Consider the following 26,935-nt stretch of genomic DNA (forward strand, 5'->3'; position numbering starts at 1 on the left):
AGCAAAGACTAAGTTAAAAAAACAGATTATCTCTCAATAAACGGTTTTACATGTGATATATGGTGCAATCTTTTACCCTTTCTAGTGTGTAGAGTTTCAACTTCAAAGTAATTATCATGTTGTATACGTCGGTAAAGAATGCTAAAATTTTTCTCAAGGTTAGCGTCTATGTTATTTATCTCTGAGCCAGCCGGTGCACGTGGCTGCCTGCGGTGCGAGTCATTGTCTGTCTCACTGTTGGCGCGCATCGTTATTGGGATTTGGAGATCTAACTTCTACAAATTCACCTTGTCGAGAAGGCCCTGCCCTGTTTTAATCTCGCCAGTTCTAATGAAATTCAGGTCTGTGGTTATGACTATATCGTCTGTCGTCATGTCGGTAATTTCTGTAATTAATTTCTTGTCGTCCACGTGGTGGAGAACTTCTCCCTGAGTCGTAACTGCGCAGAGGACTGTTGCATCTGAAGTTATTCTGTCTTTCTTGATAATAATTGTTTTGGTTCCCATATTGTCTGTTTATCTGATTGTCTCTGTGATAGTCATTACCGAGGAGAGGTGATCTTTCCCTGTAATTCTTACTACTGTGCCAACGGTTCTCATATGGGTGGTGTCTGTTTTGGTCACGATTTACGTTGTAAGAACAGCCTTGTCATGTCCAGTTATTATTTCTGTCATCGCGGAATTGTGACGGATGCGACCTGTAATCGTGGTGTTCCTGTTTTTGCGTCCCGCGATTCTCAGTGTCAATTTCCAATTCTTGTAAGAGTCCCTGAAAAGCTTCAATGTCGTCTTTGCAACGTCCTGCCAAAATAATATGTCGTAAATGTTCAGGCAATTTGATTAAGCAAATGCGGAAGAGTTCCGAGGGGCTGTATGGGTTTGACAGGTACTGATTCTGGTGCAACATGTCTTGACAATATTTCACAAGACTGGAAAATTCAGATTGTTCGAAATGTTTCATCATTTTGATGCTATGTTTTACTCGGTCTTGTGTAGCTTGAGACCAATATGCTGAGAGGAAGGCATGATAAAATTCTCCCTCACTGTGACAATCGTGAATGACCAATCACATTCTTACAGCTGGTTCATTCTCTAAATAGCCACACATAAATTCTAATCTGTGCTCAAATTGTAAGTAGGTTGTTCAGGTTTTTTTTATTGGTAACGCCACCTCTGTATAAAAATCACTGGCTGTGCAGTCTGTGTCTAGTTTGCATTGTTGTCTGCCATTGTAGTGTTGGGCAGCGGCAGCAGGATATGAACAGCGCATAGCGTTGCGCAGTTGGAGGTGAGCCGCCAGCAGTGGTGGATGTGGGGAGAGAGATGGCGGAGTTTTGTAATTTGTCATGAACTGCCTTATATATTATGACTTTTGATGATATTAAGGTAAATACATTGTTTGTTCTCTATTAATATCTTTCATTTGCTAACTATCCCTATCAGTAGTTAGTGCCTTCCACAGTTTGAATCTTTTATTTAGCAGGCAGTAGTGGCGCTCGCTGTATTGCAGTAGTTCGAGTAACCAAGATTTTTGTGAGGTAAGCGATTTGTGAAATGCACAGGTTAATGTTAGTCAGGGCCATTCTTTTGTAGGGATTTCTGAAAGTCAGGTTGTGTTGCGCTAAATATATTGTGTGTCAGGTTAAGCACAGTCTTGTACAATTGTTCAAAGGGGACGTTTCAAAATGCTTTTCGGTAGTCACATTCACATTTTGACAAGCAGAAAATGTGTCTTGACTTATTTGAGAGAACAGTGAGGACCCAAAAACTGAATCTACAGTATTTGCAAGATTATGTCCTGTCATTCCCGATTCCAGATGCGAGCTGTTGCCGACCGATCGATCGATAATGCTTCCCTGTTCACTAACTGTTTCACTGTCTACACCATTATTTGCCGCCCACTCCATTTCCCTAATAACAATTACCAAATTACTATGTTGAACATTAGTTAATTCATTACACAGTGGCGCTAACACACTGCTTTCATCTTCACTGTCATTTCTCTATTTACTTTGTAGGCTAGTATTACATTTTTCACACGCCATAATTGTCACAATATTTCACACGATAACACAGAAAAACACAATTTGAAGAGCAAAAATAACATTAACATAGCACTGAAAATAATATCTAGTTAATCACAAGTGCAGCTGCGAAACAGTTGGTGCAAATCTACATGCATGCCACAACCGTTTTACTGTACAACAATGCAAGAATGCAACTAAAAAGGAGATTCTATCTACAATTACATGGTAGCAATAAACAAAAGCTACACTAATTACACAAACTACAAGAAAAAATCAGATTCCAGTGAGGTATCCTGGCAGGGTCGCCATATGAAACATCCCCTTACAAAGACTTATGAATGACTGTGCTGATAAACCTCTTACATTACTTGCTTTTCAAACAGCTGAGCAAAATTGAGCATAGTCAGACATTACTCTCTTTACTTATTGTGATCAACACTGAAGTGACACACAATATTTTTAGTGAAACGCAATCTGGCTTTTAATAATCCCTACAAAAGAATGGTCCTGACTAGCAATAACCTATACCTTTCATGAATCACTTATCTCACAAAAATCTTCATAATTAGAACTACTGCAATACAGCGAGCACCAATACTGCCAGCTAAATAAAAGATTCTAACTACTGAAGGCACTAACTACTGATAGGCATAGTTAGCAAATGAAAGATTTTGACAAAGAACAAACAATGTATTTACCTTAATAGTGTTCAAAAGTCATCATATATATATATATATATATATATATATATATATATATATCAGTTCATGACATCCAGTCTTAAAAATTTACTCTCTCTAATGGACACACATCCAGATCATCTGCTCTCAAAACTCCGCCATCTCACTCCCCACATCCACCACTGCTGGCGGCTCACCTCCAACTGCGCAACGCTACATGCTGTTGACATCCAGCTGCCCAACACTACACTAGCAAATTACAACAATGCAAACCAGCCACAGACTGCACACAGCACAGTCAGTAATTTTTATATAGAGCGCTACATGGCGTTACCAACATAAAAACCTAAAAAGCCTACTTACAAAGTCTGATGGTATATCTCTAGTCTCATATATTCTACACATCAAAGCGCATAATCATTCTGTTGCCCTTCCACCATTAATTTTAGAAAGTCTGATGGAATGTTATCTATCACTTCTGTCTTATTTTATTTTAAGTCTAAGTTCTAATACTAGATATGTTTTTGATTGATTCCGTTTCTTCTTCTATCACGTCATCAGATAAGTCTTCTACTCAATGAGTCCATCAGTGAACTCTTTCAACCTCTCCGCCATCTCCCATCCATATAACAGTGGAATTCCCATTAGACCTTAATGTCACCGCCTTTGCTTTTACATCTACATCTATGTGGCTTCTCTCCAGATCTCATTTCATCTTGGCAGAGGGTTCATCGAGCCACTTTCACAATAATTCTCTATTATTCAAATCTGAAACAGCGCTCTGATTTCCATTATTTTATTTTGATGACCGTTTTTTCGTGTGTAGATCGACGTCAGCAAAATATTTTCGGAGCAAGTTGGTGATTGAAATTTTGTGAGAAGATTCCGCCCAAACAAAAAAACGCCTTTGTTATAATTATGTCCACCACAAATCCTGCAACATTTCCGTGACACTGTGTGCCCTATTTCTCGATAATACAAAACGTGCGGTTCTTCTTTGAACTTTCTCCACTAATCCTTTCTGGTAAGGATCCAACACTGCGCAGTTGTGTTTCAAAAGACGAAGGACAAGTGTAGTGTAGACAGTCTCTTTAGCGGATCTGTTGTATGTTCTAACTGTTTTGTCAATAAAACGCAATCTTTGAATCGCTTTCCCCACAGCGTTTTCTATGTGTTGCTTCAAAATTAAGTCGTTCGTAATTATGGTTCCTAGGTGCTAAGTTGAATTTATGGCTTTTAGATTTAACTGATTTACCGAGTGGCCGAAGTTTAGCGGATTCCTTTTTAGCACTCGTGTGGATGACATCATAATTTTCATTATTTGCCGGCCGGTGTGGCCGTGCGGTTCTAAGCGCTTCAGTTTGGAACCGCGTGACCGCTACGGTCGCAGATTCGAATCCAGCCTCGGGCATGGATGTGTGTGATGTCCTTAGGTTAGTTCGGTTTAAGTAGTTCTAAGTTCTAGGGGACTGATGACCTCAGTAGTTATGTCCCATAGTGCTCAGAGCCATTTGAACCATTTTTCATTATTTAGAATCAACTGCCAGTTTTAGAACCACACAGATATCTTTTCTAAGTCGTTTTGCAGTCTGTTTTGAATTCGTAATGACTTTAGACGGCAATAAAGGATAGTATCATCTGCAAACAACCTAAGACGGCTGCTCAGATTGTCTTCAAAGTCGTGCAACAAGAGAGAGCGTATAACACTACCATGTGGAATGGCACAAATTACTTAGTATTTAACTCGGTGACTTTCCATCAGTTACTACGAACTGTGACCTTTCCGACAAGAAATCAAGAATTCAATCACATAACTGAGAGGATATTCCATAAGCACGCAACTTTACTGCAAGGCGATTGAGTGATAAGGTGTTAAAAGGCTTGTGGATATCTAGAAACACGGAATCAATTTGAGGTCCCTTGTCAATAGCAATCATCGGTTCGTGTGAGTGAAGAGAGAGTTGTATTCCACAATAACAATGTTTTCTAAGTCCATGTTGACTGTGTGTCAAAACACCGTTCTCTTTGAAGTAATTCATGATGTTCCTAAATCCTGCTGAATACATACGTCAATTATAGGGGCCTGTCATTTAGTGGATTACTCCTACTGCCCGTCTTGATTATTGGTGTGACCTGTGCAACAATCCAGTTTTTGGATGCGAATCTTTCGTCCAGCGAGCGGTTGTATATGATTGGTACGTATGGAGCTATTGCATCAGCATACTCTGAAAGGAACCTAATTGGTGTATAGTCTGGACCGGAAGACTTTCTTGTATTAAGTGATTTAAATTGTTTCACTACTCGAATGATATCTGGTTCAAGTTACTCAGGTTGGCAGCTGTTCTTGATTCGAATTTCACTCAAGGTTGTTTCAGCTTTTCTATATACTGACTCAGTCCTTTCGATAATCATTTCTCTCTCGATTTCTTCACATCTTTTATGTAGCCATTTTGCCTTATATTCCGTGCATTTCGTATTTATTTCATTCCTGAGAGACTTGTATTTCTGTATATCTGAATTTCTCTGAACCTCAATCTTGGAGTTTTTGCGGCGTACTTAATATTCTGTGAGGTTTCGGGATTGCATCCGGATCATGTTGACTTCTTGCCACAATATTTCGACTGGCAACCGTTCAGCCATCTTCAGATGAGTGTCCGCCACTCACCTGAAAATGGCTATAAGATTGTCAGCCGAAATTTTGTGGCAAGAAGTCAACATGATCTACCTGCATTCCCAAAACGTCCTAGAATTTCCTTGAAAATATTTGTACTTATTTCTTTCATTAGCTAACTCAAATGTTTTTCCTATCGGCTATGTCTTCAGTGACCTCCCTTTACCTACGTTATTATCTCCAACTTTTGCGATTGCCCATTTCAGAGATGTCCACGCCTCTACAAGCTATCTGCTTACTGAGTTATTCATTATCGCAGTATGTACAGCCTCTGAATACTTAAAGCGTATCTATTCATGCCTTAGTACTTCTGTGTCCCACTTCTACAACTACATTTACGTCGGTAGTCAGAAATACACCCTACGGAGCATGGCGGAAGGTACGCCGTACAACTAATACTCATTTCTTTTCCTGTTCCATTTCCAACTAGAAGGGGGAAAACGACTGTCTATATGACTCCGTATGATCCGTAATTTCTAGTATATTATCTTCGTGGTCTTCGCGCACATTGTATGTTGGAGGCAACAGAATCCTTGTACAGTCAGCTCCATGTGACTGTTCTCTAAATTTTCAATACAGTGTTCCTTGAAAATAACGTCGCCTTTCCTCCAGGGATTCTAATTTGAATTCCTGAAGCAACTCCGTAACACTTGCGCCGTGTTCGAAACTACCAGTAACGAATCTACCTGCCCGCCTCTGAACTGCTTCGAAGTCTTCCTTTCATCCGAACAGGTACGGAACTCAAACACTCGAACAGTACTCCAGCATGGGTCGCACTAGGGTCCTATATGTGATCTCCTTCGCAGATTAACCTCGTTTTACTAGAATTCTCCCAATAAACTGAAGTCGACCATTCGCCTTCCCTACCACAATCCTCGCATGCTCGTTCCATTTCATATAGCTATGCAACGTTACGCCCAGATATTTAAACGACAGGGCTGTGTCAAGCAGAACACTACTAATGCTGTATTCGGACATTACTGGTCTGTCTTTCTTACTCATCCGCATTAACTACATTTTTCGTTATTTTAAACTAGCTGCCATTCATCACACCAACCGAAACTTTATCTAAAACCCAAACCTCCAGATGTCAGACACTCAGATCGGTACCAAACTTTGTATGTCGATAGAGTACCAACAAAAACACCGATATAGTTCGTGCTATGTGCTGTCGTCCAGCTGAACGTACTGTACGTAAACGGTAATTAAAAGTAACGCCAGAACTACGGAGCTCAGGAAAAGTTTATCTGTGAGTGTCAGTTCTGTAGAACCCGCGGTGAGTTGGTAGAGTGTGTGGTCGTCATACCAAAGGTCCCGCGATCAGACACCAGCGATGACGATTTGTTTTAACTGTTTATGCGTGAAGCTGATGTATGGAAGAATATTTTCCTGAAAGCATGAAATTTTAACTCTACAGCGGAGTGTGCGTTGATATGAAACTTCCTGGCAGATTTAAACTGTGTGCCGGCCCGAGATTCGAACTCGGGACCTTCGCCTTTCGTGAGCAAGTGCTCTACTGTCTGAGCTACCCAAGCACGATTCGCGACCCGTCCTCATACCTTTAATTTTGCCACTACCTCACCTTCTGTGAAGTTTGGAAGGTAGGAGACGAAGTAGTGGCATAATTAAAGCTGCGAGGAGGGGTCGTGAGTCGTGCTTGGGTAGCTCAGACAGTAGAGCACTTGCCCACGAAAGGCAAACGTCCCGAGTTCGAGTCTCGGTCCGGCGCACAGTTTTAATCTGCCAGGAAGTTTCATTTTCCTGACTTCTAAGAGGACTTCTCCGAGTTTCTACCAATGTTCTTTAGTCACTCTGCTTTCGTTCCGATAGTTGAAAGTAGCAAATCTATAGAGTACTCTCTGCATAGACAGATGTCACGTTCTATCGGGCATGTGTGGCAGAACAGGCACCACTCGTGATGAGTGCGTTTGTGGTTTCACAGAATAAACAATCGGAACCGTCTAATAAACAAACAATTGCATCACACGTGTGGAAGTATTAATAGCCTCATGTAACACGTGTTCACGCTTAATTCAGTAATAAACAGTGAAAAAATGGGATCATTGGGGTTTGAATTCATGACTTTTTTTAACTAAGCACTTTCATTTATTATTATACAAAAATGGTAACAATGAAATTGTAGCTAATTGCAGTCATCAGTTCCAGCATCCATAGAGTGAGCACAAATTTAGCAATCTCATCCCTCCGAGAGACATCCTCACTGTCATTTTCAGCTGGTGGCGCTTCAGCATCCACATTTTCTTCTTCTGCAGCCTGAGGTTCCTCTTCATTAATTGCCACACCCAACGTAACCATTCAGTAAATCCTTGATGGATGCTCGTAAGTCTCCTCCAGGGTAAATTACGTAGACAGAAGAGCCGTTCCGAACAGCAACATCGCAAAATTCTTCACTGCCTTGTCAGCTTTGTCAGTTTCAGCCTTTTATGGGCACCTTAGGGAGTTCAAGGTCTTCCTTTGTAACAGACACCAAACGTTTGACTTCATGTTCATGTATCTGATGTACTGCTGATTAATTTCTCGTGTGTGTCTTGTGAGGGAGTTAGGGTCGGAAATGCGCCGCCAAAGTTGTGGGGCTTCTCTGTGGGACTGCTAGTACTTCGTCGCCTAATCCATTCTCTCTCCATGAGGAATCCATGTGTCCGTAACGTATACCTATTTTGTTGAACCTTTCATACGATGATCCGACATTGTACCAACTACCTCACGAAAACTCTGGCTGTGAGTAACTCACAGTTACGCTTTTCCTGTGCTCTGTAGTTCTGGCGGTTTGGGTTTAAGTCATCATGTATCCTCCTACAGTCACTAAACCTCGACACCTTACTGTGCACGACAGCATCATTGGCAAACAAACACAGATTGCTGCCCAAACCTTCCGCCAAATCATTTATGAATGTATAGGATAAAAGCGGTCCTCACACTTCCCTGGGACACTCCTGACGACACCTTTGCCTCTGATGAACACCCGACATCGAGGACAGCATAATGGATTCTATTACTTAAGAAGTCTTTGAGCCATTCACTTATCTGAGAAACTATTTCATATTCTCGTACCTTCATTAACAGCCTGCAATGGGGCATCGTGTCAAACGCTTTCTGGGATTCTAGAAATATGGAAGCGGTGTGTCAGCCTCCACCAATAGTTTGCAGGATATCATGTGAGAAAAGAGCAAGTTGAGTTTCATACGAGCGATACTTTCTAAAAACATTCTGATTCGAGAACATAAGATTCTCGGTTTCAAGAAAATTTATTACATTCAAACTGAGAAAATGTTCAAGGATTCTGCAACAACCGGAGGTTAAGGACACTGGTATATTACTTTGCGGGTCTGTTCTTTTATCATTCTAATACACAGTGAGGCATAGAAGCTAGGGCGCGATCGCCAATTTGTCTATTAAAGCTTTCTTGTATGAATGTATGTTGTCTCCAGTGTAAGCAGTCAGAATCTTATACGATCTGCAACGGGCGACCAGTGTCCCGCAGACGTGCGTCATGACCATATGGCGTGACTGCAGTGTGTGAAGGTAGCGGAGAGGCGCTTACGGTGTAGTTACATTCTCTGGAACTATAAAAATTAATATCTGATCTAGAAATAGCCTGAGCAATTTCATATTAGGTACATAACCTTCTGTTGTGTAAAGGAACAATCTGTCAAAACCTGAAGTCAATAACTGTCATAATTTGGAAGTTACAAACACAATTAAAGTCTCTTAAGTAGCTGCAGTCAGGAGCTACGTGTGCAGATCTGCAGCAGTATCGAGGTAGGCGGACAATTTATGTTCCAGAACCGCCGTCGATGTGCGAAAGAGCGCGTTATGTCGCAACAGGAGTCCCTTGCGCTTTTTTGCAGTCGCTTGGGACTTGCCGCTGGGTGAGAGAATCGTGATAAATGCAATATAAGTTACGGTGGATACCTTAGACAACTCGTAGTAAAACTGAATTGGAATTCCGACCAGACCTGGTGGTTTATTTGTTGCCAACTTGTAACCTCCCACTCACTTATCGACCTTAATGACAGTGAAAAATTAAACCGTGTGTACCTAATGGAGATTTGGGAAAAGCAATCTTAACCGACGTCAATCTGTCGGTAAAGAGGGAGGAAAGGGTTACATCTAAATGAAAGGAAAAGTGCAAATGAAAGTGGTGGAAATTAATTTTGAAAAGGGGTAAAGTTAATAAAGAAAGTAAATGTACGGCCGTTACGTTAACAATTAACTAGTGGTAATTAGATATTTGAGATTTGGGGAAAATTACGGTCGCCAGTCCTAAGGACAATTACTATAGTACTGAAAAAGAAAGGTTATTTCACATATAAATAGCACTAGAAGCGTGGCAACTGAAGGTTGACACGTGTAGTGTGAAAACTGAAAGTTTGTCAGAAGTAATAAATTTCGCTACACTCTGACTTAATTTAGCAAAAAAATTAATAAAACTGGAAAATTGAAAGTTAATTTAGTAACTGAAATTAATAGTGAGCTTTGTTTCTGAAGCACATCGAAATTCAGTAAAATACGGGTACTCTTGGGCTACCTCAACAATCACTTCAAAAGCTACTTGGACCTACGCAATTTAGAAATAAGAGATTTAACTTTGAACTTGAATTAAATGATTCTGAAAAATTAACGATGGTAAAATTTAGTACGTACCTAGCTGAGCTGCAGTCACAGGTGAGCTAAAATACGGTAACAGAACTCGCACTCTTAATTTGTGCTTGTGTAATCTAAATATTGTAGCCAGCTATGAATACCTTAACTGAACTTTGAAATTAAAGCAGTGATATCGAATGATACTGGCGTTTGAATTTCAACGACACTCGGGTTCATTCCGGAAAAGGAAAGGACCCTGCTTGGTAATGCAATTGGGTTCATGCTAAATTGCTGTAATTTTGTCATGCAACAATTTTAAAAGTTTGAAAACCTGAGGTCTGCCATACAGTTCTAAAACTTTACGTGCTTCCAGTCTTCCTTGTTGGTTGATTGAAGGTTTGAAGCCGTCGATCGAGGAGGTGGCGACAGTCACTCATTGTCGGCCGTCGCTGTTGCAGAAGCTGGATGTTGCCGCGCCTTCTTCTCGACACGGTCACCAGACGAAACGGGCTCTTGATGTGCGCCAGCTAATGCTTCCCGTCCGCGACACCATGTCAGAAACTATCACCGCAAGTCGAGCGCAATTACATGCTGCCAAACCCCGAAAGCGCTGCAACTCGCGGGAGCTTCACACAACACACCTGCTCCATTGCACCACCCCAGCCAGACTCTCCTCTGCTCTGCCCGCGCTCCACGCGGCAGAGTTAACACTACCAAAGATCCTTAACACTCTGGTTTCTCCACACGAACTATCGACGTATTCGTTCGATAGCATAGTTTTCCCTAGGCAAGACCCAGCGTAAAAATACAAATAATATTTACAAAACAACCAATTATACATCGACATATATATATATATATATATATATATATATATATATATATACAAATATTAAAACAATTACAATATATAAAGACACAGAAATGTCATATCTTGAGGTAACAAAACAAGGAAAAAGAATTATAGTACAATGGATGGAAATAGGTGGATATGCATTTGCGGCGTTACAAACTATTTCAGTTGTTTCTCTACGCCAGGGACGTTTTCTACTATTACGTTCATACGAGAGTCTGTGCAATGGTCAAACGACGGTATGTTTTTACGATTTTCCTCCGTGAACGATTTCTTGAACGTGAGATTTAAAGTTCAGCTTTCATTTTGCTATCATCACCTGCCACACAAGACTGGTCAACAAGTGTCTGGATGCAAGGAGTCTTGTACCCCCTTAGCGATTATACGTAGGACCAGAATTTTCTCGTGTTTTCTGTCAGATCTTTTGGTACGGTATGATGGTGTTAGCAGCTGTACGCTCCGCTCATACATCTTTTCACAGATGCTTGAATCCCTACTAACCGCTGCTTATCGTCATTTGCACGTTCTCTTTTGAACCGTGAGTGCAACAGCCACTGATTCCTCAGCATTTTCCGAATCTCGTTATTAAACTTTTGTGTGTCTTTTCCGTCCTTAATCCACTTTCTAGGCACATAGGTCGCCAGACAACAATTAATAATATGGTAAAACTTCGCCCATAAGTGCTCTGCGTCCATCTTATTGGAATTAAGTAATGTCAGTTCAATGTCTAAGTGAGATTCTAACATCTGCTTACCTACTCTATCTAGCAAGAACATTCTCCTAGCCTTCCTAACTGATTTAACTTTCGTAACCATAGTTGCTATAGTGACGTCATGAATTTCCGTTTCTGTACTGACGTTGCCGATAAGGTACGGCGTGTTTAGATATTTCCATTACATGTGGACTGCCCAACTAGCTGCCCAAGACAGTTTTCAGAAAACATGAATTCATTCTCCCTGACTAGTCACTTAAACCTCAGCCTACATACCCTTCATCATTAACAGATTGTGATCTGCGCCTATATCTCAACGCGGGGTACGCCCCTTACAAGCCAGTATCTGATTTCGGAATCTCTGTCTAACCATGATGTAGCAAAACTGAAATCTTCTTGTATCTCCCGACCTTTTCCAATTATATCTTCTGCTCTTGTGATTCTTAAACAGAATATTCGACATTGCTATCTGAAATATATTGCAGTACTTAGTCTTTCTGGTCCCTCATTCCTACAACCAAGCTCGCATTATCCGGTGACCCTTTCTTTTACTCGTTCCGGTACAATCGCATTCCTATCCCCCATGACTATTAAACTTTCATCTCGCTGATGTACTGAATTACACGTTCAGTATCCTCATATAGTTCTGTATCTCTTTATTTTCTGCTAGGACGTGGACTTCTATACCTGAACTGCTCTTATGGGTACAAGTTTTCTGTCGATTCTGATGAGAAGTGTTAACAGTAACTCTCTGTCCTACTTTCCTGTTCATAACGAATCCCACTCCCTCTGATGTTACGGTACACTCATCTGGCCAGAAATCCCTGACTTCTTTCCTTTCACTTCACATACTTTCGCTATATCTAGATTGAGCCTTAGCATTTCCATTTTCAGATTTTCTCACTTCCATACCACGTTCAAGCTTCTGACATTCACGCCCCGCCTCGTAGAATGTTATCCTTTCGTTGCTTATTCGATGTATTTCTCTTGGTCACTTCCACCTCGACAGTCCCTTCGCGGAGGTCTGAATGGGGGTCTAGTCAGGAGTCTTTTGACAATGGAGATATCATCATGACACTTTTTCAGACCCATGTAACCTGAACACGCGTTACGTGTCTTCAGTGCAGTGCTTTCCCATACAAATGAATACTGCAGACTCTTCCCCCTTTTAATGGCAGTTTCTCACCGCAAGGGAAAGAGTGTCATGATCCTCAGGCTTCTCAAAAAACAAATGTTCAAATGTGTGTGAAATCTTTTGGGACTTAACTGCTAAGGTCATTAGTCCCTAAGCTTACACACTACTTAACGTAAATTATCCTAAGGACAAACGCACCTACCCATGCCCGAGGGAGGACTGCGAACTCCGCCGGGACCAGCCACACAGTCCATGACTGCAGCGTCTGGCCTCTCCTCCACCCTCTTTGACAAGGTCGTTGTCACAATGAGGCTGACGTCTTATGTCGGAAGTCTTCGCAGCCATTCCTGATAATTTTGGCTAAGAATTCAAGTACTGACGGGGTTAGAACACAGGACTGATGACGTTTTGGTTACTAATCGAAGACGCTACCCCTAGATTACAGGTGCATTGTGAAGTAAAATCAGAAGGTGTGAAATATCAATAGGATTTTTTAAAGCTGTGGAACATCAACTTTTCTTGTTTTGATATGAAAATACGGTAACAGTTCTGTGTTCTTCATGAAATACATATGGGAGGGAAAGAAGATAAAGACTGGTGGGTGGGGAAACTTCCTTTTCATGGAACAGCATTTTGATGAAATTTTTTTGTGTGTTAAACTAAAGTGTACGTTCTTGTAGGATTCAGTAATATTGATTGGAAAGTGATTTTTGGTGGTGCTAATTTGTGTTCTTAGTGTTTGTGTGTGCGTGTGTGGCTTATGTTTCAAAACTATTCTTAATTGTCTATTAGAGTAGGAGCCATTGCAAGCAGGTGATTGAGTCAGAGACGTAAATTTGAGGAAAACCTTCTAGAGCTCTTCTAGAGCTCCTCTTCTCACCCCCGCCCCCCCTTGATCCCCCCTGACCCCCCCCCCCCCCCCCCCCCCCGCCCCCGAGGCTCCTTAACGTTCGCTCACCGATAGAACTGTACCTACAGATTGGAAAACTGCGCAGCTCGCACCAGTGTTTAAGAAGGGTAGTAAGAGTAATCCATCGAACTACAGATCTATATCATTGACGTCGGTTTGCAGTAGGGTTTTGGAGCATATACTGTATTCAAACATTATGAATCACCTCGAAGGGAACGATCTATTGATACATAATCAGCATGGTTTCAGATGTTGTGTCGGTATCTGGGCCGACACCGTGAAGTTGAGATGGCTGAAAAGGCAAGCTAGACTAACGCAGACGGGCGTGAAGTACTGGAACAGGATACGTAATTAATGTTAGGAAGAAAAGTACGGAGCAGGTTTAATACTTAACTTTACTCAATCATAGTGGTACATCGATCTTGACGATACACAGGAGACTTTAAGTACAATCACTGTATGGCTAATGGCGCCTTGCTAGTTCGTAGCCATTAACTTAGCTGATGGCTATTCTGTCTCTCGGCTAATGAGAGAGAAAGGCTTCGTACATCTGGTCGGTAGCTAGGTTCTCGTACAACTGGGGCGAGTGCTCTCTCGTATCACGAGACCTGCCTTGGTGGTGGCGCTAGGTCGGCGATTACACAGTGGCGACACGCGGGTCCGACATGTACTAAATGGACCGCGGCCGATTTAAGCTACCACCTAGCAAGTGTGGTGTCTGGCGGTGACACCACATTCCTCCCCCGCAAATCGGCGAACGGTCGTGTGATAAGGCTTCCGCCCGCCGTGGGGAGGACCACATGTTGACGTATGCGATGAGGTGGGGAGCCTAACAACAGGCGAGGCTGTGCCACCCGCACCCGGCCATTCGGTCCGAGGGGAGCTAGGAAACGCCTGAAAAACTAGTCCAGGGTGCACGTCAACATGCGGTGTATGCGCCCGTAAAGAGACAGGAGGGACCGAAGGATCAACCTCCATTGCGTCGGGGTAGCCGACGCGCGATGACGTCATGTGGTCCGGAGCGGGCGGGAGTTCCATGGCGGAGGACAGCTGGTCACGGGAAGCGATCGGCGGCGCGTGACCCTGGGAGGCGCTTGGCGGCTGCAACGAAGCGGCGAATGCGGGCGGCGCCGGCGGGAGAACAAGCGGCGGCGGCGGCGGCTGCTGCTGCTGCTGCGGCGGCGGCGGCGCGTCGCCATGGGGCAAAATGGAAGGCATCGTCGGTAACACCTGGGGATGAGGCGAGCCAGTAGATGGGTCCCCAGGGCGCTGACCGGACGGCACCGTCGCTGAAAGCAGACGGGGAGCGGCAGAACCCGAGCGACGACAGAGGCGCAGCTGATTGAGATGCCGACGCACCTCACCAGAGGCCCCCAAAACCAAATACATCGCGCGGCCGAGGCAGCGAAGAATGCGCCCTGCGAGCCAACGCCGTGAACCTCGATAGTTGCGATAAAATACAACGTCGCCTGGAGCAAAAGCAGGAGTCTGCCGCTGCACAGGAACCTGATGCGGCGGATGCAGCAAAGACATCAAGGTGCGATGAGGACGACCGTGGAGCAACTCAGCCGGCGAGCGACCATCTCGGGGCTGAGAGCGATACGAAGACAAAAAGAGCAACAATGCGTCCACCCGAGAATGCGACTCTTTCAACTTCAACATCTGTGACTTGAAAGTCCGGACCAATCGTTCAGCGGCACCGTTGAACTGAGGCGAAAACGGCGCGGATGTCAGATGTTGAATACCATTGGCCTGGCAGAATGACTGAAATTCTGCGGACATGAATTGTGGGCCATTGTCGGAAACAATAGTCTGCGGAAGACCTTCAATGCAAAAGATAGCAGACAACGCGTGGATGGTGGCGGAGGACGTCGTGGAAGACATCCGGACAACAAAAGGAAAATTACTGAAGGCATCGACCAGAACCAACCATCGAGCATTCCAGAATGGACCAGCAAAATCAATGTGCAAGCGTTGCCAAGGGGAAGTGGCGTTTGGCCATGCAAAGACTTTCCGCGGCGGTGCGGATTGTTGTTCGGCACACGCCGGGCACGAAGAACACATATTCGTAATCGCAGCATCGATTCCGAACCAAGTACAGTGCTGACGAGCAAGTTGTTTCGTTCGCACTATACCCCAATGTCCTTGGTGAAGAAGCCGTAAAACAGAGGACTGTAACGAACGTGGGACCACGACTCTGGACTGATCATTATCAGAACGCAACAACAAAACACCACGTCGAACAAAAAGTCTCTCCTTGTGAGCAAAAAATCGGCGAACCAACGGATCCTCGATCCGAGACTTTGACAAAGGCCATTGCGTAGCAACAAAACGTAAAACAGTAGCAAGGACAGGGTCAGCAGCTGTGGCTGTAGCGACACGACGAAAATCAATCGGAAACGATTCGACCACTTCATCGGTTTCCGAATCAATGAACATGCAAGCAAGTTCGGAAGAATCGAATGCTCTATCCTCAGCAACAGGCAAACGGGACAACGCATCGGTGTTTCCGTGCTTAGCAGTGGACCGATACAAGATATCGTAGCGGTACTGCGAGAGGAAAATAGACCAGCGAATGAATTTCTGCGCTGTACGTGGAGGTACAGGCTTGGTCGGATGAAAAAGCGATGTCAAAGGTTTGTGGTCTGTGATGATGGTAAAGTGACGACCATACAAGAAATCATGGAACTTAGTAACACCAAACACGAGAGCCAAAGCTTCTTTCTCTATCTGTGAATAATTTCTTTGCGCAGACGAGAGCAATTTGGACGCAAAGGCAATAGGGCGATCATGGGAGCCAACTTTGTGCGCAAGCACAGCACCGATCCCGAAATCCGATGCATCTACCATCAACAAAAGGGTTTCTGGGGATCGAATGGCGTAAGGCAAGTATTAGAAAGCAACGCCGATTTCAACTGGCGAAAGGCGCGTTCACAGTCCGTCGTCCAGACGAACGGAACACCTGTACGGCGTAAGCGATGAAGCGGAGCTGAAATGAAAGAGGCATAGCGCACAGTCACTTACACCTTGTGATGCTATATCCTTTAACGGTCGTGCGACCGCATCACGCAATGCGTGGGGAACATTGCGCGCTCTGAAAAATTTCGGTTGCGCGTTTACCTTCAGTTCTAAATGTGCTTCATAGTTTTTAGCGCAACCTAAGCCCGGTGCAAAAATATCTGCAAATTCTTCACATACACTAGAAACACTGTCTGAAGGCACAGTTTGGTTCACTGATAGCACCTGATTTACAATAGACATGTTAAACAACTGAAACAAATCTAGACCAAACAAGTTCACTGCAGAAGAAGAACGAAGAACGTAAAATGACACAAGTTTTGTTTGTCCCTTGTATGTTGCAAGAAGGCTGCACTGTCCTAACACAGGAATTTTCTGTCCGGAATATGTAGTTAGCTTAACATTTGCGGAAGGCAACGGAGGTTTGCCCAGTTGTTTGTACGTGTCATGATTGAGCAATGAAACTGCAGCTCCGGTATCGAGCTGGAATGGTATCACTTTGCCTTCAAAGTCTAAGTCCACAAAAAGTTTATTGTTCTGCTGATGACAAGAGCGACTGTTTTGTGCAATTGGAACAGACACTGGTACAGAATCACTTGCTAATTGACGTGATTTCCGGCGACGGCGACGCACTGTGTTTGTGGGACGAACACAGTTACTGTTAGAGAAAGTGTCACTGGACGAAGTGGAATTAACGACATGAATGTCCATAGGCGAAGGTCCACGAGCCTGAGTGTCCTTGGTTCGATTCCGGCGCGAAGCAAAGGGCCTGGAATGATTGTGATTGTCTGATCTGAGCTTTTTCTGGCAAACACTTTGAACATGTCCTTTCTTATTGCAGAAAAAGCAAATAGCTTGGCGTGACGGGCAATGTTCACGCGAATGTCTAGTAGCACACCGCGGGCACGATTTCACTACATTTGTGGGCTGGCGCGGCACACGTGGCTTAGCGCGCGGCGGCAGCTGTGCGGACGTGCGCGAGGCCCGGTTACCGGGCCGCGCAGCGCGTCCAGCGGGCCGGTTAATGTTACACACGGCTGGCGAAGTTTCAAAAGATTCCTGAGCACAGTCAAGTGTGTCCTGTCTATCCAATATGTCTATCACTTGTTGAAGGGAGGGATTAACTAGTTTCAAAATTTGCTCCCGTATGCGAACATCAGAAACGTTCTGTGCAATTGCATCACGCACCATTGTATCTGAATAAGAAAGACCACAGTCACATTCAAAGGCACAGTCCCTAGTAAGTCCTTGCAATGTTGCTATCCACTCCCTATTAGTTTGACCGGCCGTACGTTTTGTACGAAAGAACGTATACCGTTTTGCAACCACATTAACTGTTTCTTTGAAATAGGCATCTAATGCAGACAAAATTTCCTCGTAGGACAGAGTTGCTACGTCGCGCCGGGGAAACAATTTCACTATCACACGGTATGTGGACACACCGACACAAGAAAGCAAAAACGGCTGCCGCTCTTTACCTTGAATTCTGTAGGCTGCTAGATGAAAGTTGAACTGGCGAGACCACTCGTGCCAGGTCTCATCGGCTGCCACGTATGGTCGAAAGGGAGGTGCAACAGCGTTTAGTGGCAGCGGTAGCGAAGAAGCGGCGGCGGCCGCATCGGTTTGAATGGTACGTTGACCCTGGACGAGCTGTCCAAGGGCATCCAGTAACGCCTGCGTCTGCTGATTCTGCAAGCGATAAAATTCGGACAGTACATCTGGAGAATGTGGCGAAGCCATGACAATTAAAGGTAAGCAATCAGAAAGAACTCTTTTCCCTCGTCGCCAATGTTGTGTCGGTATCTGGGCCGACACCGTGAAGTTGAGATGGCTGAAAAGGCAAGCTAGACTAACGCAGACGGGCGTGAAGTACTGGAACAGGATACGTAATTAATGTTAGGAAGAAAAGTACGGAGCAGGTTTCATACTTAACTTTACTCAATCATAGTGGTACATCGATCTTGACGATACACAGGAGACTTTAAGTACAATCACTGTATGGCTAATGGCGCCTTGCTAGTTCGTAGCCATTAACTTATCTGATGGCTATTCTGTCTCTCGGCTAATGAGAGAGAAAGGCTTCGTACATCTGGTCGGTAGCTAGGTTCTCGTACAACTGGGGCGAGTGCTCTCTCGTATCACGAGACCTGCCTTGGTGGTGGCGCTAGGTCTGCGATTACACAGTGGCGACACGCGGGTCCGACATGTACTAAATGGACCGCGGCCGATTTAAGCTACCACCTAGCAAGTGTGGTGTCTGGCGGTGACACCACATCAGAAAACATCGTTCTTGTGCAACGCAGCTAGCTCTTTATTCGCACCAAGTAATGGCCGCTATCGACAGGGGATCTCAAGTTGATTCCATATTTCTAGATTTCCGGAAAGCTTTTGACACCGTTCCTCACAAGCGACTTCTAATAAAGCTGCGGGCCTGTGGTGTATCGTCTCAGTTGTGCGACTGGATTCGTGATTTCCTGTCAGGAAGGTCGCAGTTCGTAGTAATAGACGGCAAATCATCGAATAAAACTGAAGTGATATCAGGTGCTCCCCAGGGAAGCGTCCTGGGACCTCTGCTGTTCCTGATCTATATAAATGACCTGGGTGACAATCTGAGCAGTTCTCTTAGGTTGTTTGCAGATGATGCTGTAATTTACCGTCTAGTAAGGTCATCCGAAGACCACTATCAGTTGCAAAGCGATTTATAAAAGCTTGCTGTATGGTGTGGCAGGTGGCAGTTGACGTTAAATAACGAAAACTGTGAGACGATCCATATGAGTTCCAAAAGAAATCCGTTGGAATTCGATTACTTGATAAATAGTACAATTCTCAAGGCTGTCAATTCAACTAAGTACCTGGGTGTTAAAATTACCAACAACTTCAGCTGGAAAGACCACATACGAGGTGTGGCTAGAAAAAAACCGGACTAGTACTGGTGAAACAATAAAACGAATGCAATAAGGCTGAAAGTCGCGTGGCCTGTCACGTGACTCTCGCTCCGCCTACTGCTCGAGTTTCATCTGCATCCTGCACTCAGTCTGCCCGTGGCGTCTGTTTTAAGTAGTTGACGTTTTGTCTGTGCGTCGGAAAATGTTGAGTGTACAGAAAGAACAGCGTGTTAACATCAAATTTTGTTTCAAACTAGGAAAATCTGCAAGTGAAACGTTTGTAATGTTACAACAAGTGTACGGCGATGATTGTTTATCGCGAACACAAGTGTTTGAGTGGTTTAAACGATTTAAAGATGGCCGCGAAGACACCAGTGATGACACTCGCACTGGCAGACCATTGTCAGCAAAAACTGATGCAAACATTGAAAAAATCGGTAAACTTGTTCGACAAGATCGCCGTTTCACAATCAGAGCAGTGTCTGAGTTAACAGGAGTAGACAAGGAAAGTGTTAGGCAGATTCTTCATGAAAGTTTCAACATGAACAAAGTGTGTTCAAAAATGGTTCCAAAGTGTCTCACAATTGAACAGAAGGAACGCCGAAGAATGATTTGTTCTGATATCCTGGAAAACATTGAAAGTGATCCCACCTTCTTACAAAATGTTATTACTTGCGATGAATCGTGGTTTTTTACTTACGATCCCGAAACTAAACGCCAATCGATGCATTGGAAAACTCCTGGTTCTCCACGACAAAAAAAAGCACGAATGTCAAAATCGAAATTCAAGGCAATGATGATTGTTTTTTTTTTTGACATCAAAGGGATTGTGCATATTGATTGGGTACCAGAGGGACAAGCAGTGAATCAGCATTACTACATTAGCGTCCTGGCTACCCTACGTGAGCGAGTACGGAGAAAACGGAACGATTTGTGGAGAAAAAAGTCATGGATCCTTCACCAAGACAATGCCCCAGCTCACAGTGCGTTGTCAGTGAAGACGTTTTTGGCAAAACACAACATTCCCATCTAAGATCATCCACCCTACACACCTGATTTGGCCCCTGTGACTTTCTTCTTTTCCCTAAAGTCAAGTCAGCTTTGAAAGGAACTAGATTTGAGACTGTTGAAGCAGTAAAAGAAAAAGCGACGGAAGTAATGTATGGACTTACCGAAAATGATCTGCAGCATTGCTATGAACAGTGGAAAATTCGTATGGAGCGGTGTAGAGACCGAGGAGGAGAGTACATTGAAGGAGATAACATGAAATTGTAAATAATTGTAAATAAACGTTTTTTCCAGCATCAGTCCGGTTTTTTTCTAACCGCACCTCGTAGATAATATTGTGGGGAAGGCGAGCCAAAGGTTCCGCTTTATTGGCAGGACACTTAGAAGATGCAGCAAGTCCACTAAAGAGACAGCTTACACTACACTCGTACGTCGTCTGTTAGAACATTGCTGCGCGGTGTGGAATCTTTACGAGGTGGGATTGACGGTGGACATCGAGAGGGTGCAAAAAAGGGCAGCTCGTTTTGTATTATCACATTATAGGGGAGAGAGTGTGGCAGATATGATACGCGAGTTGGGATGGAAGTCATTAAAGCAAAGACGTTTTTCGTCGTGGCGAGGTCTATTTACGAAATTTCAGTCACCAACTTTCTCTTCCGAATGCGAAAATATTTTGTTGAGCCCAACCTACATATGTAGGAATGATCATCAAAATAAAATAAGAGAAATCAGAGCTCGAACTGAAAGGTTTAGGTGTTCGTTTTTCCCGCGCGCTGTTCGGGAGTGGGCCCGCATCTCGTGGTCGTGCGGTAGCGTTCTCGCTTCCCACGCCCGGGTTCCCGGGTTCGATTCCCGGCGGGGTCAGGGATTTTCTCTGCCTCGTGATGGCTGGGTGTTGCGTGCTATCCTTCGGTTAGTTAGGTTTAAGTTGTTCTAAGTTCTAGAGGACTTATGACCACAGCAGTTGAGTCCCATAGTGCTCAGAGCCATTTGAACCATTTTTGTTCGGGAGTGGAATGGTAGAGAGATAGTATGATTTTGGTTCGATGAACCCTCTGCCAAGCACTTAACTGTGAATTGCAGAGTAATCATGTAGACGTAGATGTAGACGGTTTACATTGAGGTTGTTGCTGACGTGGTTTGGGGTGGCGAGCGGAGGTGTTTGTCGAGCACTCCACTTGTTTTCGTGTTTGTGGTAGGAAGAAGTCTCCGGAGTGCAGTGCAATTTTCTGCACGGACAGTTAAAGGTGTAATGTGTCACGTTACGGAATAAAGACCAATACGGGCACTAGTCTGCCCTTGAGAAGTTTTTACGTGATAGTGAGTGTATTCTTACGTGCTAAGTGGAAAGATTCGTCGGTGAAGCGGGGATGTCACTGTCTTTTCTGTCGGCTACGACGCGTGGATCCTTCTGCTGACGGCGCGGAGTGCAGCGGTCTGCGGTGACGTCGGAAGCGGACGCTGCTGACAGCGCGGATTGCGCAGGGCTGACTTCGTGAGCCACAGCTGTGGTTGCCCTCAGGCTTCCTAGACAGCAGCGGCCGACTCAGCAGGCGGCGTCTATGGAAAGCTGCTGCAGGTATTTTCAGCCGACGTGTGACTCTTATTGCCTGGTGCTATCCAGTAAGAGCGCGGCACACTGTGGAACGAATCAAAGAGCGTACTGTGCCTATCGGAACTGGTTGCACTCTGTTTAGAGACGAACTACACGCGCAACGCTTCCATAATTTGGGAATTGGCTGCCGTACAGCAAATTTTGTCCGGTGCGCGCTCGCTTTGCCTCACTTTGTGAAAGGATTAGGGACGTGTGCTTCGACTGTTCAGTAAGTTAAGCTCCACGTCCGCGAATATACCGGGACACTGGAGAATACAATCTGGTCCACAATTTCGGCAACCGCTGCTACTTTCGAAAGCAGCGAACTTGCTCCCGGGGGCAGGAGTTCGGGGGGCAATAAGACGAGTGGTATGCAGCGAAGTGTTAATTTCCGAAAAAAAGAAAATGGAAAGTGAAATGATAAACGCTACAGATAAGGTCTTAGAGGAGATCCACAATGAACTAAACCAAAAACGGGCGTCAACCACAATTACATCGCAGGTTAGAGATAAAATTTGGGCTTTCGCAATAGGTCAAGCAAGGCTTCATGGACAAAATAAAGAGCTCAGAACTCAGAACGCCTGACTCAGAAAAGAACCAGCCGTTGCAAATCCACCAGATGTCTAGAAACGCATTCAGCGTCTGGAGCAAGAAATAGCGGAACTCAAATACGAACATGAAGGACTAAAGTCAGAGATAAACACCTCTTTCTTTCATTTGAAGCGGTTGCGGCTGCCGGTCCGATTGCAAAATCTAAAAGCGTAGCACAAAAACCCATTCAAAAAACAAAAGCTAAGCAGTCCAGCGCACTTTCCTTTAATTCAAAAACCTAGCAAAGTGCCAGAACCATTAGAGAAACCATCATTAAAACAATTAACCCCACGGATGATAAATTAAAAATAAAATCAATCAGATCAAGAGTAAACAAAGGGGGGGGGGGGGGGGTTGGCTCTGAGCACTATGGGACTTAACATCTGAGGTCATCAGTCCCCTAGAACTTAGAACTACTTAAACCTAACTAACCTAAGGACATCACACATATCCATGCCCAAAGAAGGATTCGGACCTGCGACCGTAGCGTTCGCGCTGTTTCAGACTGAAGCGCCTAGAACCGCTCGGCCACAGCGGCCAGCAAAGATGTTTGATGTATGAATGAGTGTAACAATGTGTTTGTCTACACTATTTAAGGGCAGCGTATTGAAGAAGTAATGTGTTATGAGCCTAACAGCTTATTAAAGAGAAGACAGCGAAAAGTTTCAGTGACAGCAGCGAAGACTAGCAATTTTTAGCAAGATGTAGTAGAAGGTGGAGCTATTATTGTAATTGTAACATAAAGTCACAAAGGAAATAGCATTTTCCACGTTTCATCATCTCTGAAAATGTGTGGTATGGTATGATACATAGTCAGCTGATTTGACCTACTGTGTAACGATATCGTCTTAAGGGACGAGTTGTCTCTGTAGTAACTGAAACAGAATCACAAGTAGACAAGAAAAATATAACAGAAAAAACAGCACAGTTTAAGGGCATTAGTTGTGAAGAACCCAAGAAGTTTAGACCCCTGCTGGTGGTGCACCGTGTCTCAACATATTTAACTGACCATGAATTCTTAGAAGAGCTATACGAAATATATCTGAATTAACACATTACTAAAGACGAGTTCAATAGGGAGGCTAAAATAAAATTTAAAACAGGACCGAAGGGCAAAATGACAATAAACAACGTTTTAGAACTCTTGCCAAGAGTGTGATCACTGCTGCTTCAAAAGTAAAGAATTTTTATTCAGTTTGAATCTTTGTATATCAACGACTTTGTTGCTGCCCAAAAATGTCTTAGGTATTGGGGCTTCAGTCACCCATCGAAGAGTTGCGACAAAGACTCAGTACGCGGGAGATGTGCAAAACCGGGACACAGAAAGTTGCATTGCCGGTAGGAGAATCCTGTAGGTTGCACACCGTGCAAACACAGAAATAGAACGTACGATAAGCAGCGGGCCAGACTGTCCCACTTATAAAAAGCTATAAGAAAGACAAATATAGCGCATCGAGTATGTTGTAGTGGGCAACGTCCATTAATAAGGAGTGCTACCATAACTGTCCGAAACCCACCTCCCTAACACATACAGGATCAGATGTAACTAATATGGAAACAAGCAAAGGTAAAAATCGCCGTCGACTAAGATGTGAAGCTGCGATCGAACCGTTGCGGCAACACATTGGGTTGCTACAACCCCCAAACGCAGATATTAATACTAACGTAACGCCTCAAGTCTGGGAGAGAATACAGTTTAGATACTTTAGCATTACCAACTATATAGACGATATCTGCATGCTGGTGCAATTGAGCATGAAGTGGCCAGGAACCCAAAACATCGCATGTTTGACTGGGTCAACTTCCGGTCTGATCTCCCTTTTACGAGTTGACGAACTGGAAGACGGAAATCTACGACATAGTACATCCTTGAACATCCTGTGAATGAAGATGTCAGAATAGACAAGAAATGCAGTACCACAGGCAAACACAAAAAAAGACTGATGCATACTACCTGCACAAGTAGAATATGATACAACCAAATGTATACCCTATATTCTGCCAGTTTGTTTTGTCTACGGGAGTAGCACACACAGTCACTATGAAAAGCAAAACAGTAAGGTAACTGAAAAAAAAGCAATATCGTACACCGGCACAACACCAGACACAACCACCCCAGAAACGGACATGTAGCAGCTACCTTTCATGAACAAGTCCCCGGTGGAGACCAAAAACAACAAGTCACTGCCAGGGGAAATGCTCAGCGAAAACGCATCAGACTCCACCCTAACAAAACCCATATAGCAGGGAAAATATGCTACACTACAGAATTACTCGAAATCGGAGCAATAAAGGAGCAGTCAAGAACACAAACCAGACACATCCAAGGACCCCAACCTGAATACCACTAAAAACGTAAACTATGAAAACTTAGGGCTTAGCAGATTAGAAAACAAGGATATATTTCAAACAGCTCTTCGCTACCTAATATGAAATAACATCAAAATGGGGACGAAATCTGTTTCCCAGCTACAGAACAAACTGACAGGTTGATACTGAGGGTTAAGCGACCCCAAAGAACTATGTGAGCTTTTAGGAGAGGCATATGCGCGAAGGGGAAAGGACGTAAATCCAGGGAAAGTGAAGAGCGACTTCGTGACGCTACATGTAAGAGTGTTTCTGAATTTTAAAGAAACCACACCCGTGGATTTCCTTCACCAGATACCCCTTCTGAAGGTAATATAACTAAACTGACAGGATAGTGCGCTAGTCAACATGGAAGTAGGTAAGCTCTTAGATGGAACAAAAGCAGACGTCACCTGCGTTCAGGAACCATTTCTGCGAAGGTGAAGATTCCAAGGCTCCCCTTACATCGCATCACAATAGAAGGAACACCAAATGCGAAAGCCGCGGTGATAGTAGTTAGTAAAAACATCATAGTAACGAAGATCTCGCAGTTTCGCTCTGAACACATCGCCACAGCAGAAATAACAGACGGACAGGATATATAGCTCATGTCGTCTATATACGCTCAGTACTCAATTTCTTAAAAAAAATGGAGGGCATTGCACGACATTCGCGAAGAAAAAGGCAGCTTATTCTAATCGATATCTACGCAAAATCCCTCTTGTGGAACTCAGAACTGACGACAGAAGATAACTAGTGCTTGACGTGTTAAATGGATGCAACCTCTTCATACTAAGAGGAGGAGCAGACAGCCACCTCTTGCGGAGAAGCCGGTCGTGTAAGTAACATAGATCGTTCTCTAGGGAACGAAAAATCTCTTCCACTGCTCAACAGATGGAAGGCATTAGATAGAGCGCCACACAGAGGTCTCCGTGCAATCATCAAAAACACAGATAAATATGTCAGTACACATAACATGGACCGTAAGTAGCAGCATCTACTAACAGGAAGGGCAAACTGGCGAAAAGTTGGAACCATTGTTGAGGCCTCGTCATTACACATTGTTCAAGTGAAACGCCCCCTTAGAAAAGCTAAGAATGACAGTGCTGGAAAACGCTTACAATACTTGATTTTCAAACAGCTGAGCAAAACTCAGCGTACTCGAACAGTTTTCTCTTTACGTATTCTGATCATCACTAAACTGACATACAATATTTTTAACGCAATGAAATCTTCCAATAATCCCTACAAAATAATGGCCCTGACTTGCAATAACCTATACCTTTCATGAATCACTTACCTCACAAAAATCTTCGTTACTCGAACTACTGCAATACAGCGAGCGCCAATACTGCCAGCTAAATAAAATATTCTAACTACTGATAGGCATAGTTCAAATGGTTCAAATGGCTCTGAGCACTATGGGACTTAACATCTACGGTCATCAGTCCCCTAGAACTTAGAACTACTTAAACCTAACTAACCTAAGGACAGCACACAACACCCAGCCATCACGAGGCAGAGAAAATCCCTGACCCCGCCGGGAATCGAACCCGGGAACCCGGGCGTGGGAAGCGAGAACGCTACTGCACGACCACGAGATGCGGGCAGGCATAGTTAGCAAATAAAAGATTTTTATGGAGAACAAACAATGTATTTACCGTAATAGTGTTTATTCATGACATCCAGTCTTACGAATTTTCTTTTGTGACAGATACACCTCCAGATCGTCTGCTCTCAGAACTCTAGCATCTCTCTCCCAACATCCACCACTGCTGGCGGCTCACCTCCAACTGCTTAACGCTACGCGCTGTTCACATCCAACTGCCCCACACTACACAAACGAATATTCCAACAATGAGTCCAACCAGACACAGACTGCATACAGAGCACTACGTGGC

This window comes from Schistocerca serialis, chromosome 4, assembly GCF_023864345.2.
Source record: "Schistocerca serialis cubense isolate TAMUIC-IGC-003099 chromosome 4, iqSchSeri2.2, whole genome shotgun sequence".
Taxonomy (NCBI): domain Eukaryota; kingdom Metazoa; phylum Arthropoda; class Insecta; order Orthoptera; family Acrididae; genus Schistocerca; species Schistocerca serialis.